An 18,909-nucleotide genomic window follows, 5' to 3' on the forward strand; every position below is an offset into this window, starting at 1 on the left:
GTCTCCGAGCTGATAGTCCATGCTGCTGCAAACGTCGTCGAACTGTTCGTGCCGATGGTTGTTGTCTTGCAAACGTCCCCATCTGTTGACTCAGGCATCGAGATGTGGCTGCACGATCCGTTACAGCCATGCGAATAAGATGTCTTCCATCTCGACTGCTAGTCATACGAGGCCATTGGGATCCAGCTCGACGTTCAGTATTATCCTCCTGAACCCACCGATTCCACATTCTGCTAACAGTCATTGGATGTCGACCAACGCGAGCAGCAATGTCGCGATACGATAAACCGCAATCGCGATAGGCTTAAATCCGACCTTTATCATAGTCTGAAACGTGATAGTACGCATTTCTCCTCCTTACACGAGGCATCACAACAACGTTTCACCAGGCAACGCCAGTCAATTGCAGTTTGTGTATGAGAAATAGGTTGGAAACTTTCCTCATGTCAGCACGTTGTAGGAGTCGCCACCGGTGCCAACCTTGTGTGAATGCTCTGAAAAGCTAATCATTTGGATATCACAGCATCTTCTTCCTGTCGGCTAAATTTCGCGTCTGTAGCACGTCATCTTCGTGGTGCAGCAATTTTAATGGCCAGTAGTGTAGGTTACCCACATGGGTTGCTACAGCAGTTGATATGTTCAGGCTGTAACAATCTTTATTAGGAGGAAGCACAAATATATTGTGTCAGTTCCTTTCCTCGGTGTTGTCGATACTAGCTCCGGATTACGACACATTTACAAAATGCCCTTCGCAAATAATAATAGTGACTTAGCATGTTCACAAGCGACTTGAGGTAACCGCTGCATCATATGTATTCTTCAAAATTCAGTAAACCATCTTATCAGTTATTAACAACAACAAAAATCGCCCAACAGCCGTATGCTTTCAGATATTATTTCATTTGTACGACCAGTTTCAGTATCTAATTAACGCCATAGTCAGGCCCCTATGCACGCCAAGTATAGCAATCAGATAGATCGACACTTCCATAACTGGAGCCATCAATATCTGGGTTCCGTGAAAACGAAACCACGGAATCCAGATATTGATGGATCCAGTTATGCAAGTATCGATGTATCTGAACGTTTATACATGGAGTGCACGGGGGTCTGGAGATGGCATTAATGAGATGACGAAATTGGTCGTCTAAATAAAATAACATCTGAAAACATACGGCTGTTCGGCGATCTCTCTGTGGTAAATATTATACCGGCTGATGGTCCATATATCATCAATTGTCATGGAAGACAACTCGGGACAGCAGCAGTCCATTTGACAAAAATATTAAAATCCCTTGCTTCTTTACCTTGTGTGAAATGGAGGAAGGACCTGCGTGGCTACATCCAATATGAACGTTGCCCGAAAAGTTATAGGCCGAATTCTTGTCGTATACCAGGAAACAATTATTAATCAGTTAGGACAGTAACTAAATTGGTACTAACCCTGCTTCGCTTAGAGAATTTACAGAACAAATTTTCCTTATTTTTATTTTGACGAATGGAAACCACTGTATACCGCAGAATGTCTCTGCTTCTTGTAGTTAGTTTACCAGGATTTACGAAGACATATAGCAAATTCTGAGCAAAGAAGATTGTCGACAGCATTAAAACCTTGTATAATGAAAGTACTTTCTACTTCCAAAGCTATAGAGTAACTAAAGAGTGGGGATGGTAGTTTTTATTCAACTACGTATTGACTTAATTTACTGTTCAGTTCACGAATTGAGAGTCTGAAGAATGACTCGTACTATACTCGCAAATTCATTAGAGCTGAATTTGCTATTAGGAATCTGTTTTTCTTCAGTGCGGACCCATACATGCGTTATCCTTGAAGACAACAAGTGCGAAACTCGCCCTGAATAATCAATGAACTAGGCAGGTCCATGCTTCATGAAAATTAGAGGATAGCGCCTATGAACTACAGGCAGTCAACTGCTAGATTTCGAGGTCGACAATAATCCACATCCTACAATGTATGAGTGGTGCAAAATTATCGTGCTTTGTACTGCAGGATCATTTGAGCCATCATTTAGATTTCAGTAGACAACATTGTTCTAACGAATGGTGGCTGGCTAGTCCTGCAAAAGCGACATCTGTTGTCATGCTTTGTTGAAAGTTTCCAATCTCACCCACCAAACCGGCTAGTGACCTCTGTAAGAGCATCTGTAATTCAGTGTGGCCGCTAGTCCAGCTTCTGTGGTACTTGCAGCATTCAAGCCACTCTTTCGCATTTACGGAGTATACTAGAGCTTTGCCACTAGCTAGTGCAATTACAGTAGCACTGATTTTTTAAAAATTTTAAGCACGTTAATCAATGTCTTGGCAGTAGTTTTCCTCTGTTATAACAATAAGTAAAGCAGATGGAATCAGGCTGCTCCTGGTAAATTGGCTACAGTATACATGGTTGCACCAGCTAAGAAATCATTCACAGTTTGTCCTAGCTAGAATTTTTCAAAGTGACACGTGATGGTAGGACAACATAGAGCGGTATCTGTCATCGACATATCGGTGGTTCTTAGCAGTTCATGCTATGTATCAGTACAACTGGCGAACAATAAATAATATAAAAATCTCAAATAAAATGACAAATGTAATTGTAGCTACCGTTCATTCAATTTTTGAAGTCTTACATCTTCGAATTTATAATATTTTCGTAACAAAATATCTTCAGTTTAAAACTTAGAGTAATTCTCTTTCCGTCCAAGGACAGCAACGTCATTCGTTAATACGTATCATTCGATGTCTTTGGACTTCCCGCGACAGAAGTAAGTTCTCTCCCAAATCAAGTTTGAGAATAAACTGATCGTCCTAGCACTCAAAGACTCCAACGATGACTCTGATTTTGCACGCCAATAGAGCATTTGTAGTTATCATGTTATTTACAGATGCCGTATTCGAAGCGAGTAGCATCCTTACAGCCATCATAGAAATAAATCTAAGATGATTTCATTATAATTATAATTTTTTACTAATTTTGTTTTGCCCTGGAACGTTGTCCACACAGCCTTCATTACACCTAAATTTTCTTTAAAGAGACTGCGGAAGAAGACAATCATAATTTCTTCTCACCCCCCCCCTCTCTCTCCGTCTGCCTCACACATACATACACACACACACACACACACACACACACACACACACACACACACACACACACACACATGCACCCATTTCAAAGTTTTCTCAGTTGTTTACTTTTGCTGTCATCCAGTGAAATCATCTTACACCATGTACCGAACAGAATCTACGTTAATTAGCACATTTAGTGCCATTACCTTTTAGTTCGTGCAAAAATTGCTGGAACATACAGTAAACACGAGGATTCACTCTGCCATACTCATGGCCGAAAAAATCTAGCGATTATTCCTTGCGACTGTCGGAGATATAGGATCTTTCGTATTCATGAAGCTGTGGAAACCATGTAAGCTTGGTGCCACGCAGCTTGTTAGTATTTTTAAACCACATCTTGTTGTCCACCATGAGCTGCATGTAAAAATATTTAATTGCCAGACCGGTATTCGACCATAGAGCATATCGCCAGTGGCATTTGCTACAAAGTACAAATAAATAAATAGATAACATATATATCTAGAACATAAAAACATTTTTTTTGCGTAACAATGGAAACTTAAGATCACCTACAAATGGTAACTTTTTTGTGGTAATTTCCTATGGGATCAAACTGCTGAGGTCATTGGCCCCTAGGCTTACACACTACTTAATCTAACGTAAACAACCTACGCTAAGGACAACACACTCACACGCACACACATGCCTGCGGGAGGACTCGAACCTCCGACAGAGGTAACCGCGCTAACCGTGACAAGACCGCGCAGTTACCCCGCGCGGCACTGGTAACATCCATAAGAAACGACAAACGTGTCAGTTATAAAATATCTGTTACATCAAAATTGAAGTGGATCTAGAAAACATAGAACCCAGTGAATATTTAAAATCTGATTCTAACAATGTCTATGTGATCGCGATAGTATCACATCTGTCCCACTTGCGTAGTACATAGGTCGTTGTGCCTGCAGGTTATGGCCGGCAAACGCAAAACGCCAACACTTCTCTCTCTAATTGAACACTACTGAGACGGAATGGCAATTTTTAATTGGTGGTCAGTGCAAAGACTCTAGATCACAGGTTATGTTATCTCTGAAATCATATTTGTATAGACCTACGAATGCGCTCACTGCACGAATTAAACACTGTGGCTGGTCAGTTAGCATATAATGGTAGAATGTATTAACTATATAAGGGCAGAATATAGACAGAGGTAAAACTGTTCTAAACTATCACGAACAGCACACTGAGCAAGGCGGACATAATGCAACAAAATCTGCTCTGTATAACGAGATTATCAAAATGGCTCTGAGCACTATGGGACTCAACTGCTGAGGTCATTAGTCCCCTAGAACTTAGAACTAGTTAAATCTAACTAACCTAAGGACATCACAAACATCCATGCCCGAGGCAGGATTCGAACCTGCGACCGTAGCGGTCTTGCGGTTCCAGACTGCAGCGCCTTTAACCGCACGGCCACTTCGGCCGGCATAACGAGATTATCAGCCAGGACCACGATCTAAGGGTGAACCACCGCGTCTTTCGAATCAGCATGCAAAATTGATTATAATTAACAAAATATAGATATAGGTGTAGAATTGAAACCGAGTTAGAGATTCTCAACGCCTCAACAAGTACCCGCCACGTAAGCTACTGTTTCTATTTTGCGAAATCACATTGAAGATTTGCCACACCAAGCAAGGTGCATAGTGGTGATAGAATGGATTCTCACTTCAGATGCAATGGTTCAGAAACTTTTACGGCCATCCAGATTTATTTTTTCCGTTGTTGGCCGAAATTGCTTTTGGCAAATACATAGAACTCCTTGGATATTTAAAATCTGATTATAACCATATCTGTGTGATCACTATAGCGTCCATCATCTGTTGTACCTCTGTAGTACACAAGAGGATTTTCCGCAATCAGAGATTCTGTTCCGTCGCTGATGATCTCGACGTCGACGGGGCGTTAAATCCTAATCTTCCTTCCTCCAAGATTCTTTGTATGTGTTTAGTGGTACCGCAAATTCCAAGACTTTGTCAAAAAAAATGGTTCAAATGGCTCTGAGCACTATGGGACTTAACATCTATGGTCATCAGTCCCCTAGAACTTAGAACTACTTAAACCTAACTAACCTAAGGACATCACACAACACCCAGTCATCACGAGGCAGAGAAAATCCCTGACCCCGCCGGGAATCGAACCCGGGAACCCGGGCGTGGGAAGCGAGAACGCTACCGCACGCAAGACTTTGTCCCTCCCAGTCTTACCTTCCTCATCCCTAAGAACGGCTGCAGCTGTAATCCTAGTGGCGGGGAGAGAACACGAGGCTTGGTATTGAGGCTGAGGCCTCTGAATCAGGCAGGACTGCCAGCGGGCTGCAGGTTCCATCAATACGTGGCAGGTGGCAAGCCGACGCGCACATAATTTATGCCAACGCAGCCGGGAGTGATGTGCGGGCCCGCTGTAGCTACAGCCCCACCACTACCACCACTAAAACCAACCCACCACCACTGCCTCCGCTTCTATCACCACTGCGGTCGCCGCCAATTAATTAAAATTGCAAAAGGCAATTAAGCACTTAAACCGAGCAAGGAGCCCGAAGGGGGAGGGGTGGGGGCGGAGAGAGGGAGAGAGGGGCTTTTAGCCGGTTCCGGAGCCCAGCAGCCTCCCTGCAGGGTTCGTGGGTACTCCTGCTTACAGAGAAGAGGCGCGCCAGCGGTACACGCCAGAATAAATTTAATCTCACGGTCGTGGACCCGCTGCACTGTAAACAAATTGCACTTGCCCGGCCCCGAAAATATTTGCTGAGAGCTAAGGCCGGCCGGCTCGTCTGTTTCCCGGCTGCCTGATGAACACTGGCTGAGCGCCGTCGCCGCCTGTCCTTGTCGCAGTCTGGCTCTCGAGAGTGACGGCCGAGGACGTGCCGGCACTCGTCCGGCACAGCAGAAGCGCTCCTTAGGCTCTGCATAATTAAATTTCATTTACGGCCGTGTCCGACTCTGCGCGCACCGCCAGGATAAATAGACGCCTCGTTCTTCCGCAGCTGAACAGAGGTAGCTGGCTGGCACTTTGTAGGCTTTGGCACTCCGAGTCATTGCGGACGGCATTTGTCACTGAAGGTACTGCTGGAAAAATAAATAATGTAAGAGGAAGTCGTCGTGATCTGGCTTGTTTTTATTCCAATACTCGCTCTGTTCCTGCGCTTAGCATTCTCCATTAGTCCATTCCCCTCTACATGTGAGAAAGGAATGTTCAACGACCATCGCCTCACTACCTCTACAAGCAGCACCCCAGTTTGCTTGACACCCGAATCTCCGGCTGCTGCTTTCTCATAGACCAAAAATAACGATTTCCAGTAATACAGGTCGCTATCGACTCTCATCGAAAGTGTAATTACAGTTCACTAAATGCAAATAGATTTCGAGAGTCACAATTTGGCTGAATTACATTTCCCTACACTGTCCTCACTTTAAATATTGTTTACCGGTTACTTAGTTAATTTCGCTACACTGTTGAAACGCCCGCTAAACCCGCTGGGCAAAACAGGTAATTAGGATTGTGGAAAGGGCCAAATAAGGTTGGGTTCACCTTCTAATTGTAATTTATTGTAATTTAATAACACATTTTCAACCCAAAGTGGCACGTAGCCGAACCTTTACCAAATTCAACTCTTTCATGGCCGAAGGCCTCCAAACAAGAAATCTTAAAAAATCAACAAAATGAAATCCAATTAAAATAGCAATAAAATAATTTAAAAAAAACATGCATCACAGCTACGTGGAAAGCCTCAAAGCGAAGTAGATAGAACAAATACATGCAAGGTGCAATACAAATGGCTGAAGGCCACAATTAATTTTCAAAATATTGAAATATATTTCCATAATCTTTTAAAGGCACAAGGGCGTAATGTTTAAGCTTGAAAGATAATTTCAAGAATAAGTTTGCAAGACTGAAAGTCCACAACTAATTTGCAATTTTTTTAAGAAAAAAGAAAAAAATAACCATAAGTCTTAAATTTTAAGTAGCTGAAAAGAGATAATTAAACACCGGTGGGAAAGACAATAAAGACAACGGCACTCAGAAGCCTCCCGGAAAGTGGGTCTGCCCTCCTTCACTTACGCGAGACAGGTGGTGAGCCCAACTACACTTGATCACTCGGAACCAGATAATCCACAATGGAGTATATCTTAGCTCTCAAAATTACACACCATGTTGGACAGCGACAACAGGAAAGGACGCTGCCTGAAATTACGTTAGTTGCCATGGCAGGTAACCGAAACACTAACGGCCACTAGGCAAAAAATTCCGCTGGTACACTTGATTTTGAAACACGATAATATAGTTAACTTCACCCAAAAGTACACTTGCTGAATTTACGTCAATGCCCAGGGCAGGTAACCAGAACACAAGGTAGAATATTTCACTGGTGCACTCGAATTGTAGTCAACCAAAATAGTTAATTGCATCGCATGGCGGCTAAATTTCAGCAGTAGGAACACTCGGTATTGCTCACAGGGAAACCTCCCCAACAGCAAACCACCGAAACGAACCACCACAACATGAGTGGATGTGGCTTGGGTAGTTGAAACCGCTACTCAACTTGACGTCCTGGGTCGGTGGACCACGAAGCTCGTAGCGATCGGACAGCTCCACACACGCTCCGACACTGCGCAGGGACTGCCAGCGGACCCAGCCGACTGCACCGCGTGGAGATTGCTTTCCTCGTCCGCAACAACCGACCGACTCGCCTCAGAATGCCGACAACATCTAAAATCGTCGTCAGTGGAAATAACGCCAAGTACACACACAACGTGACAAACACTTGCACGAAGACCTGAATAATACACAACAGTAACTAAGCGCGCACGAAGACAATTCGGGAGTCGATGCACACACACACACACACACACACACACACACACACACACAGGAGACGACTCATGAACGATTGGGGAGCCAAAATGCGTCGTCGAGTAGGACGACCGACCAACAATCCACCAAGACCGCGACCCGGCTCAAGTGATGCGTGGCGACAATGGTCGGGCGAGCCATGTCGACACAGATCTCACTGCTGCTCCAACGCGACTGCACCAGTGCCGCATTGCAACACCCCGACTGGCAGGTCCGGACTGCGCTCCAGACGCGTTCCAACTGACTGGCAGACCCGAACTCGCAACCCGAACTCACTCACGACAGACGACGACCCGGGGTAATAGCAGTCGAGGAAAGATACTTCGAGAGTGGATATACCGATACACGCTGCTAACGCCGCTCACGGGCAGGCAAAGCAGGAACTCAGTGACAGTAGTAATTTAATTTAACGTAGTGAGGTGGAAATAAGCAAAAAAAAAAAACAGGGTGTAAAACACATGATGGCGGGAACAGCAGCCACGCACGGCTCAACTGTCATTACCTTATGAGTCCATGTGTGAGCTGGAATATGTTGATTGTTACCTTCATGGACATTTTGCGAGAGACACTTGTAAGAGTAAGCAATACATTGGTTGTCCTCTAGAGAAGCACGATTGCGGACTTGTGACAACAAAGCCAACCTTGGTGCACAGCGCCTCTCTCTCCCGCTGACTAAACGATCCCGTGACGAAGGAGCCGCTCTTCGTTGGATATTAGCTATCTCTTCTATTAGTGCCCATGATAAGAGTACCAGACTGATTGACAGTACTCGAGAATCGGCCGAACAAGTGTTTTGTAAGCCACTTCTCTCGTGAATGAAGACCATTTTCTTAAGATTCGTTCTATGAATGTCACTCTGGCATCCGCTTTCCCTAATATTTGTCACATTACGTAAGACAGTCTCGAATGGTTACTCATACATATTTTACGGTTTTTACTGTTCCCATCAGACTGTCTTAATTGTGTAATTATGCAGTTGCATCATCTGCAAACTGCCTCATGGAGCTTCCGACGTTACCCATCAAATCATTCACATGCACTTGCTAGGGGTACTCGTGAAATTACTTTTCCATCACTCGATATTGTTCCGTTAAGAACAACGTACTGAGCTCTGTCTGCAAGAAACTCTTGGATCCGACACGATTTTACGATATTGCAGTGCCTATGTTATTCTGATTACGATGCAAACTTCCCTTTGACATGCATGCATGTCCGATGGAACACGCACTGAGGTGAATACAGCCGTTATTAAATACATTAAATGAATACGCAATTGAGAATAAGGACAACCACCAGCTGTGGAATGAAATGACGACAACGAAAATTCGTGCCGGACAGGGACTCGAACCTGGATTTCCCGCTTACCGCGAGCGGTCGCCTTACCATTTCTCTACCCGTGCACGACTCACGGCCAGACCCAAAGTTCCATATATATGTTGCCACCAGGCGTCTACGACCTGAACTCGTACATCCACTATACATACTTCCGTAAAGGTCAGACGTTGCACTGGAAAGTCGCTTGCTCGGTATCGGTAGATAAATACGACATTTCAGTGCCTCTGTTATTCTGATTACGATGCACGTCCAGTACAACGTCTGACATGTACGAGAATATACATAGTGGATGTACAAATAGTAGATTCATGGTTGGCGATATACGGAAACTCTTTACCTGAGAGCCCGCGGCCCACCGAACATTGGCTAGGGTGAGGAAGCACGCGTCTGACGTTTGAGCTAAGTACAGCTATTGACATGGTACACACGTACCGTTTATTTTACTTTTTATGCGAGTCTTTTGCACTTTTGGGCGTTCTGTATTAATGTTGGACCATGCCTCTTTAGGCACTTTGTAGTTTAAGTGTTTTCCGAAGAAGGCGTGGTTATCCGGGCTGAAACTTAGGTCAACATCCGGTTTCAATTTGCAATCGAGGCGGATTCTTTATAATCATTAACTTGAATATTCGTTTGGTTGCCACTTCCCTTACAATTTTAGAATTCTGAGAGAATCTGCTTTGTTTCATTGCAAGTTTTCCAAATCTCTGTTAAACTCTGAATCCGATATTGAATCCATAACGTCTTGCAGCTCGACACCTTTTATTTATTTTTCTATCACGTTAGCGGACAGTTCTTTCCACTTGTAGAGATCTTCAACCCGGCTATACAGACTCAGAGAATTTCAAATGCACACCATTATTCCTCACTACTTCAGTATTCTTATTGCGTACGAAGTGATACTTCCTGACAATTCACTAAAAATTCAGCCTACTCTTTATCATTACAAAATTTTGATATGAATCTCTGAACGATCTTGATGTATTGTAGCTGCCATTTTCCCGTGTCTTCAGGCGTTTACCAAGTAAACTTTCGTCTGGTTCAAATGGCTCTGAGCACTATAGGACTTAACTTCTGAGGTCATCAGTCCCCTAGAATTAGAACTACTTAAACCTAACTAACATAAGGACGTCATACACATCCATGCCCGAGGCAAGATTCGAACCTGCGACCGTAGCGGTCGCGCGGTTCCAGACTGTAGCGGCTAGAACCGCTCGGCCAGCCCGGCCGGCCAAGTTGCAATCGAGGATTATCATACACTAGCAACAAGTACACCATACAGAATATAATTTGTGAGTGAGCTAATTCGGCAAAAGCGATCTTGATCGTGATGTAACGAAATCCAGCCGACACGTTCATAGGACCCGAATGAGTAGGTAAATAAAATTTAATATTAGTCTGGCCAATGAGATCACATTGTCTTATCCATTCCAGTAACATGTATTCAAGTTTACTCAGCGGTACTCAGCGGAGGATTTCTTTCCACAGGGCTAATAATAAACACGGTTGAGACCATTTTTGAATACGAATAGCTTATTTTTCTTCCTGCACAAAGCATTAACTGGGCACACTGCCGATACATTGTGAGCGACAAAATTAATGCATCGCGATACGAGTTCGCTAATTACGGCGTTCCCAGAATAGGCACGAAAACAGAACGACCCGGTAAACGGCTCGCCTCCCATCGCTGACGGCGGCGGCGTTTATTATTCATGCAAATGCGCACACTGCTCCGACGGCGGGTGGCGACGCGCAAACTCGGTTACGCGCTTCCCTTTGCACTCGCCGATACAGCGCCGTTGTTATTCCTCGCTCCGCCGCGAGCGCACAGTGAGACTGTTTATCGCGTTTGATGCCTGATGAGGCGCCGCCAGACTCGGAGATGAGTGCCCCGCCCGCCCCTAGCCAGCATGCTTCCCTGTCACCCTGCTCGGCGGGAGGCTCTACCCTGCGCCTGCGCCTTCAGCTACATATGCCCACCCGGCTACTACGCACGCCTGTGGGCGCAGTCCTGTGTGTGTGCGTGTGTGTGTGTGTACTCATTCTGACCTACTTAAACGTCAACTTTCAGTTGTTGTTGTTGTTGTGTTCAGTCCTGAGACTGGTTTGATGCAGCTCTCCATGCTACTCTATCCTGTGCAAGCTTCTTCATCTCCCAGTACTTACTGCAACCTACATCCTTCTGAATCTGTTTAGTGTATTCATCTCTTGGTCTCTCTCTACGATTTTTACCCTCCACGCTGCCCTCCAGTACTAAATTGGTGATCCATTGATGCCTCAGAACATGTCCTACCAACCGGTCCCTTCTTCTCGTCAAGTTGTGCCACAAACTCCTCTTCTCCCCAATTCTACTCAATACCTCCTCATTACTTATGTGATCTACCCATCTAATCTTCAGCATTCTTCTGTAGCACCACTTTTCGAAAGCTTCTATTCTCTTCTTGTCCAAACTATTTATCGTCCATGTTTCACTTCCATACATGGCTACACTCCATACAAATACTTTCAGAAAAGACTTCCTGACACTTAAATCTATACTTGATGTTAACAAATTTCTCTTCTTCAGAAACTCTTTCCTTGCCATTGCCAGTCTACATTTTATATTCTCTCTACTTCGACCATCGTCAGTTATTTTGCTCCCCAAATAGCAAAACTCCTTTACTACTTTAAGTATCTCATTTCCTAATCTAATTCCCTCAACATTACCCGACTTCATTCGACTACATTCCATTATCCTCATTTTGCTTTTGTTGATGTTCATCTTATATCCTCCTTTGAAGACACTGTCCATTCCGTTCAACTGCTCTTCGAAGTCCTTTGCTGTCTCTGACAGAATTACAATGTCATCGGCGAACCTCAACGTTTTTATTTCTTCTCCATGGATTTTAATACCTACTCCGAATTTTTCTTTTGTTTCCTTTACTGCTTGCTCAATATACAGACTGAATAATATCGGGGACAGGCTACAACCCTGTCCCACTCCCTTCCCAACCGCTGCTTCCCTTTCGTGCCCCTCGACTCTTACAACTGCCATCAGGTTTCTGTACAAATTGTAAATAGCCTTTCGCTCCCTGTATTTTACCCCTGCCACCTTTAGAATTTGAAAGAGAGTATTCCAGTCAACATTGTCAAAAGCTTTCTCTAAGTCCACAAATGCTAGAAACGTAGGTTTGCCTTTCCTTAATCTATTTTCTAAGATAAGTCGTAGGGTCAGTATTGCCTCACGTGTTCCAACATTTCTGCGGAATCCAAAATGATCTTCGCCGAGGTCGCCTTCTACCAGTTTTTCCATTCGTCTGTAAAGAATTCGCGTTAGTATTTCCAGCTGTGACTTATTAAACTGATAGTTCGGTAATTTTCACGTCTGTCAACAACTGCTTTCTTCGGGACTCGAATTATTATATTCTTCTTGAAGTCTGAGGGTATTTCGCTGGTCTCATACATCTTGCTCACCAGATGGTAGAGTTTTGTCAGGACTGGCTCTCCCAAGGCCGTCAGTAGTTCCAATGGAATGTTGTCTACTCGCGGGGCCTTATTTCGACTCAGGTCTTTCAGTGCTCTGTCAAACTCTTCACGCAGTATCGTATCTCCCATTTCATCTTCATCTACATCCTCTTCCATTTCCATAATATTGTCCTCAAGTACATCGCCCTTGTATAGACCCTCTATATACTCCTTCCACCTTTCTGCTTTCCCTTCTTTGCTTAGAACTGGGTTTCCATCTGAGCTCTTGATATTCATACAAGTGGCTCTCTTTTCTCCAAAGGTGTCTTTAATTTTCCTGTAGGTAGTATCTATCTTACCCCTAGTGAGATAATCCTCTACATCCTTCCATTTGTCCTCTAGCCATCCCTGCTTAGCCATTTTGCACTTCCTGTCGATATCATTTTTGAGACGTTTGTATTCCTTTTTGCCTGCTTCATTTACTACGTTTTTATATTTTCTCCTTTCATCAATTAAATTCAATATTTCTTCTGTTACCCAAGGATTTCTACTAGCCCTCGTCTTTTTACCTACTTGATCTTCTGCTGCCTTCACTACTTCATCCCTCAGAGCTACCCATTCTTCTTCTACTGTATTTCTTTCCCCCATTCCTGTCAATTGTTCCCTTATGCTCTCCCTGAAACTCTGTACAACCTCTGGTTTAGTCAGTTTATCCAGGTCTCATCTCCTTAAATTTCCACCTTTTTGCAGTTTCTTCAGTTTTAATCTACGTTCAGTAGTCTTAATATTCGACAGTCATGAAATTACCTTCGAATTATTTAGCATGAAAGTTCATGGTGTGCTTCTTTGAAACAAGCTAGTATGCGAATAATTAGACTACGTAGCACTGGATTTCCGTATCTGTAGGGATTCGCTAACCGTGCGTGTACTCTCTTCTCCTCCCCATCGCTCCCGCTAAACGCCTCCCCTCCCTCTCTGAACTGCCCATTCACTCTCACGTACTTTTCAAAGCAGCCAAGTAGAGAGGCGTGGATATTAAAACATAGGACTCATATTTGTAAAGAGAAGGATTAATATTTGCAACCGACCTTAAAGATTTAGATAATTTCTTTATTGCGGACCAATGTCATTAAAAAGTTGTGGAATCACAACATGTATACCATTTATCTGTTGTTGTCTTCAGTCCGAAGACTGGTTTGATGCAGCTCACTTCCTTGCTCTGTTCTGTGCCAGCCTCTTCATCTTCAAATAACTCCTGCAAACTATGTTCTCTCGAATGTAATCTCCCTCTACAACTTTTGCCTCACTCACTTCCCTCTATTATCAAACTGACGGTTCCTTCATGCCTGAGAATGGGTCCAATTACCCGATTCCCCCTTTTATTTACTTAATGTCGTAAATTTCTCTTCTCCCCATTCGGTTCAACACCTCCTGACTAGTTACGTGACTACCCATCTAATCTTCAGCGTTCAAAGATGTTCAAATGTGTGTGAATTCCTAAGGGACCAAACTGCTGAGGTAATCGGTCCCTAGTCTTACACACTACTGAAACTAACTTATGCTAAGAACAACACACACACCCATGCCCGAGGGAGGACCTGAACCTCCGGCGGGAGGGGCCGCGCGGACCGTGACATGGCGCCTCAAACCGCGTGGCCACGCCGTGCAGTTCAGTATTCTTCGGTAGCACATCTCAAAAGCTTCTATTCTTATCTTGCCTGAACCACTTATTTTCCAAGTTCCAATTCCGCGTAAAGTTTCACTTCAGAAAATGCTTCATAACCATCAAATGTATGTTAGAATTTAAGAAGTTCCTTTCCTTTTCGTTCCTTTTCGTGCTACTGACTGTCTACATTTCATATATTCTCTAATTCGGCCATAGTTATTTTGTTGACCAAATAGTAAAATTCATCTACTGCTTTCGGAGTCTCATTTCCTACTCTAATTCATTGAGTGTCGCCTAATTTAACTCGAGAAAATTCCATTATCTTTGCCTTACTTTCGTTGATTTTCGTCTAGTAACCTCGTATGAACACACAATCCGTTTCATTTAGCTGCCCTTCCAAGTCTTCCTGCTGCGTCTGAAAGAAATTACTTCACCGACAAACCTGAAAGTTTAAATGTCTTCTCCCTGAATCAGAATTCCAGCTCAAATTTGGTCCTGGTTTCTTTTACTGTACGGACTGAACGAGATAGGCTCATTCTCATTTTAATCTCTGCTTCCCTTTCTCGTTCTTCGACTCTGATAACAGCAGCCTGTACAAGATGTAAATAACCTTTTGCTTAGAGTTTTTAGCCTTGCTATCTCAAAAAAAATATATAATGCTTCAAAACCAAGTTCGCTGTTGCTATCACTTTCAAAAAAAGCGGTGAAAAAGATTAACCCAATGTTCATTGCGCGGTTTTGTGTCCCAACATACAAGGAACCCCTGGAGTGCGAGGTCGGAAGTTCAGTATTTAGTAGGGCTCTTTTGAAAATGTTGATTTAACCGTTATGACAAGAAAAATGTTAGCCGCTAATGACTCACAATGTTCATCAGTATGGCGACAGAAAATCAGTTTCTGGGAGGTGCATAAATCATCCATCATTGGGATGTATAAACATTTAACAAAATGGACAACGTCGACATTCAAGAAATGTTCAAAACAAACCATTAACTTGCACCGTGAACACCAAATGAAAAAAGGCGCGTTGCGAAGATTACGAAGGTTTGCACCATCAAGATCGAATGCGAACTCCTTAGGAATTACAAACCGTTCAGGACGTTCAGCTGGGTACTCATTCTTAAAGGATGTATATAGAATCATACAGGTGTCGCGGCGTGATGAGAACTGATGGAATGCCATGGCTTGCAACCGAATGCGAAACAATCTGTCATGGAGCTTATCGTGGAACTGTCTATTCTTTAAGGTGTAGCTGCAGACTGTGCGATAATATATATGTTTTATAGCCACGGAAGAAACGATGTACAGACGCTGAATTTCTCTTATAACTGGCCGGCCGGTGTGGCCGTGCGGTTAAAGGCGCTTCAGTCTGGAACCGCGTGACCGCTACGGTCGCAGGTTCGAATCCTGCCTCGGGCATGGATGTGTGTGATGTCCTTAGGTTAGTTAGGTTTAATTAGTTCTAAGTTCTAGGCGACTGATGACCTCAGAAGTTAAGTCGCATAGTGCTCAGAGCCATTTTTGTCTTATAACTACGTAGCACTGTTTCAAGCTATGCAATTATCCACTGCTTCCCTTGAAACCACTGTAATCTACGTCGTGCGAAATCTGATGTGCAAGCACATCCTGCAAAATGTATCTAGCATCCTTGAAACGTTCAAAGACCAGTTTTTGTAACAAATGCGTCTTGTTCTCCCTTGAATATCCCTAGTTTTTCTTACGCAGTATACGGCCATATTGCTGCGGACTAATTTGAAATCTGTTCATTATTGTTTTTCTACTATGTTGCGGATGATCTCCCATGTACGTAATTATATTTAGTAACCGCTCTTTGGACGATTATTGTCCCTTACTATGTTTCACTGAAGACGAGATTTTTCGCTCCCTTTCCAGCAAGGATGACGAGCTACACGGTTCGACAACTTTTTCAATATCACTTTCACTTGTAAAACACGTATCGTCATCAATTTACTAGTCATGTACACTGTCCACACAGTTCCTTGACTTCCTTACAGGCGAAATGGCAACTTCGGCATCTATTGTTGTAGATGTAATGCAACGTTCGCGTTTTTTATCGTTGCCATTGCTCTGCTTTGTGTCAACGCCACCAGCACTGTTACAGTGTTGTGTTACTCGTCGGCTAAGCACTTCAGCTACGCTCCACAACTTCACACTGCGGTCACCATTTCCCGCCCCCTGTTGTAATTAGTAGCCAGTATTGTGGTTGCATGGTAGACAATATATGGGGTGTCGAATGCCGTACACGTCATTGGCCTCTTGCAACCTTGCACTCAAGGCCCCCGTGCTCGCTGAGGAACTTCTCGGTAATTTTTTTTTTTTTCATTCATTCACTGTGAGTATTTTGTGAAGGTATTTATTCTGATATCCGGTGAATCAACTATTTCATTTGTCAGTGTTAATCTCCTTATCAGTTTCCGAACATCTTCTATTTCAGGATTAATTGTACAATGAGCATATATTAACTAATCTGCAACAGGCAGCCTAGTGGCAAAATTACTTAATTAACTGAACGTAGTATCACATGAATTAATAATTCTGAATACTGTAGCCCCATTGTGCCTTTTACGATTCGAAGTATATTGCTCCGTATGGAAGATGCTCCAAACGACACATGATTTTCGTATCAGCAATGCGTACAAGATGTGCTGAAATATTTATTTTCTACACACTTTGCAGTAAGCAAAATTTTGTTTGTAGAGTCAGAGCGTTTACATTTGAAATACTGCATATTGCAATCCAATATTACTTGTAGAATGATGAAAAGTATTTTATCACAAAAGGTTTCTTTTATTTATTTACAATAATAGAAAGAAAGATTGTTTAATATTTTATAAATATTAGACAACGGGTCTCTGCGACCTGCAAGTGATGATGTCACATTTCATCAGTTCGGTAGGTCTATGAAAAACATCGACCGCTAATACACTAGATATGGAGTACAAGTTCTTGGAAAAAGTATTGTAGAGAAAATGTATAATGCCCTTCTAAAGTAAATCATCTCAGAATTATTAAGCGGAGTCTTTTTATTCTTTCGTGGAAGAACACACAATTTCCATGGAGACTTCCAAATATTTAACAGCTGCTGACTTTTCCACAAGCAGTAACCATTTCAATTTAGCAGCAAGTATTATCGAAGAAAATGAAAGAAAAGCTACCCAAATAAAAACTGTGACTTATTTCCTTGATCAGTGGAGCTGTTACCGAAGTACATCCTCTGTTCATTCACTGTAAGCAATATCACCAAAATTCAGTTGCTGTTACATGATCAGCTTCTAAGCCAAGAGGAATTTATTCGTAAAATTATATGACACTGGAAACAGTTTGGAAAACGATATCGTAACCTAATAACACATGATGATATAAAATATGTCACATCTTTTGTGTCAAAAGGTCGGATGATAATACTCTGTCCGGAGGGTGGAGTTATAATACTAACATTGCACGTCAAACGACTGTATTCTCTTATTCGCCGGTGGCGACTCACATATGTAATTTTCTGTGTATATTTTGATGGCAACCAAGAAATTTAAAATAACGACAAGTTGTGAATTTCATAATTATTAATGTTCTTTCTTGCAATTTTATTCAGCTCATGTATAAAATACGTTGAATTTAATGGTCCAATTAAACAAAAATAATTTCGTTCGCAATTACGCACGTGCGAACAGCCCTGCTCCACTGTTGACTCCATATTATGTCACGCTCAGTAGCACAAAACCCAAGGTGCAGCTGGCTCCTTCCATCTGCCTTTCCGTTTTGTGAGAGAGATGTATTTGTATATGAGATAGGAGGTGGAGGGCATTTAAATCACATAAAATCTTCAATTCGGGCAACATGTTGTTGGCCTCTTACCTGACATAGATATCTGCGTTATCATAGATTAGATTATTTTTTCATTTCATAGATTCGTGCTGAGGAGATCCTCGTGGATGTGGAACATGTCAATTTTCTTTAAAAAAAAAGCTGAAATAACAATACTAATAGTTTAAATATATACAATACATCATTTGTTTCTATTAAAAAATTCGTCAATGGAGTAGAAGGAGTTGGCCACTAGTAAGTCTTTCAGGCTCCTTTTAAACTGACCTTTATTTGTAAATAAATTTTTTATGTTTGCTGGCAAATTATTGAAGATGAGTGTTCCTGAGTAGTGTGTAACAACGACGACGTTGTACTATTGTACATATAAGTAATTTTCTTCTGATTTTTCGATAAACTAGTGTAATTGATGTTCTGATTTCATTTGTTTTTTGTTTCATGCCATTGTGTTAAGAAAACTGTAAACAAGTTTCAATGTGAATATTAATGTTTATGTCAAGTGTAACAAATGTTGAAACTGTTGTAAAATGGTTAAAATTGTAACTGTGCGTCTGGTCCATACGTAGGCAATGTGTTAGGATATGTAGAATGCAAAACCTCGGGTGAATACCCTGTCTGTAAGGAAGCGGTAAAAGGTGGATGGCAGGC

Source organism: Schistocerca piceifrons, chromosome 1 (assembly GCF_021461385.2).
Source record: "Schistocerca piceifrons isolate TAMUIC-IGC-003096 chromosome 1, iqSchPice1.1, whole genome shotgun sequence".
NCBI lineage: Eukaryota > Metazoa > Arthropoda > Insecta > Orthoptera > Acrididae > Schistocerca > Schistocerca piceifrons.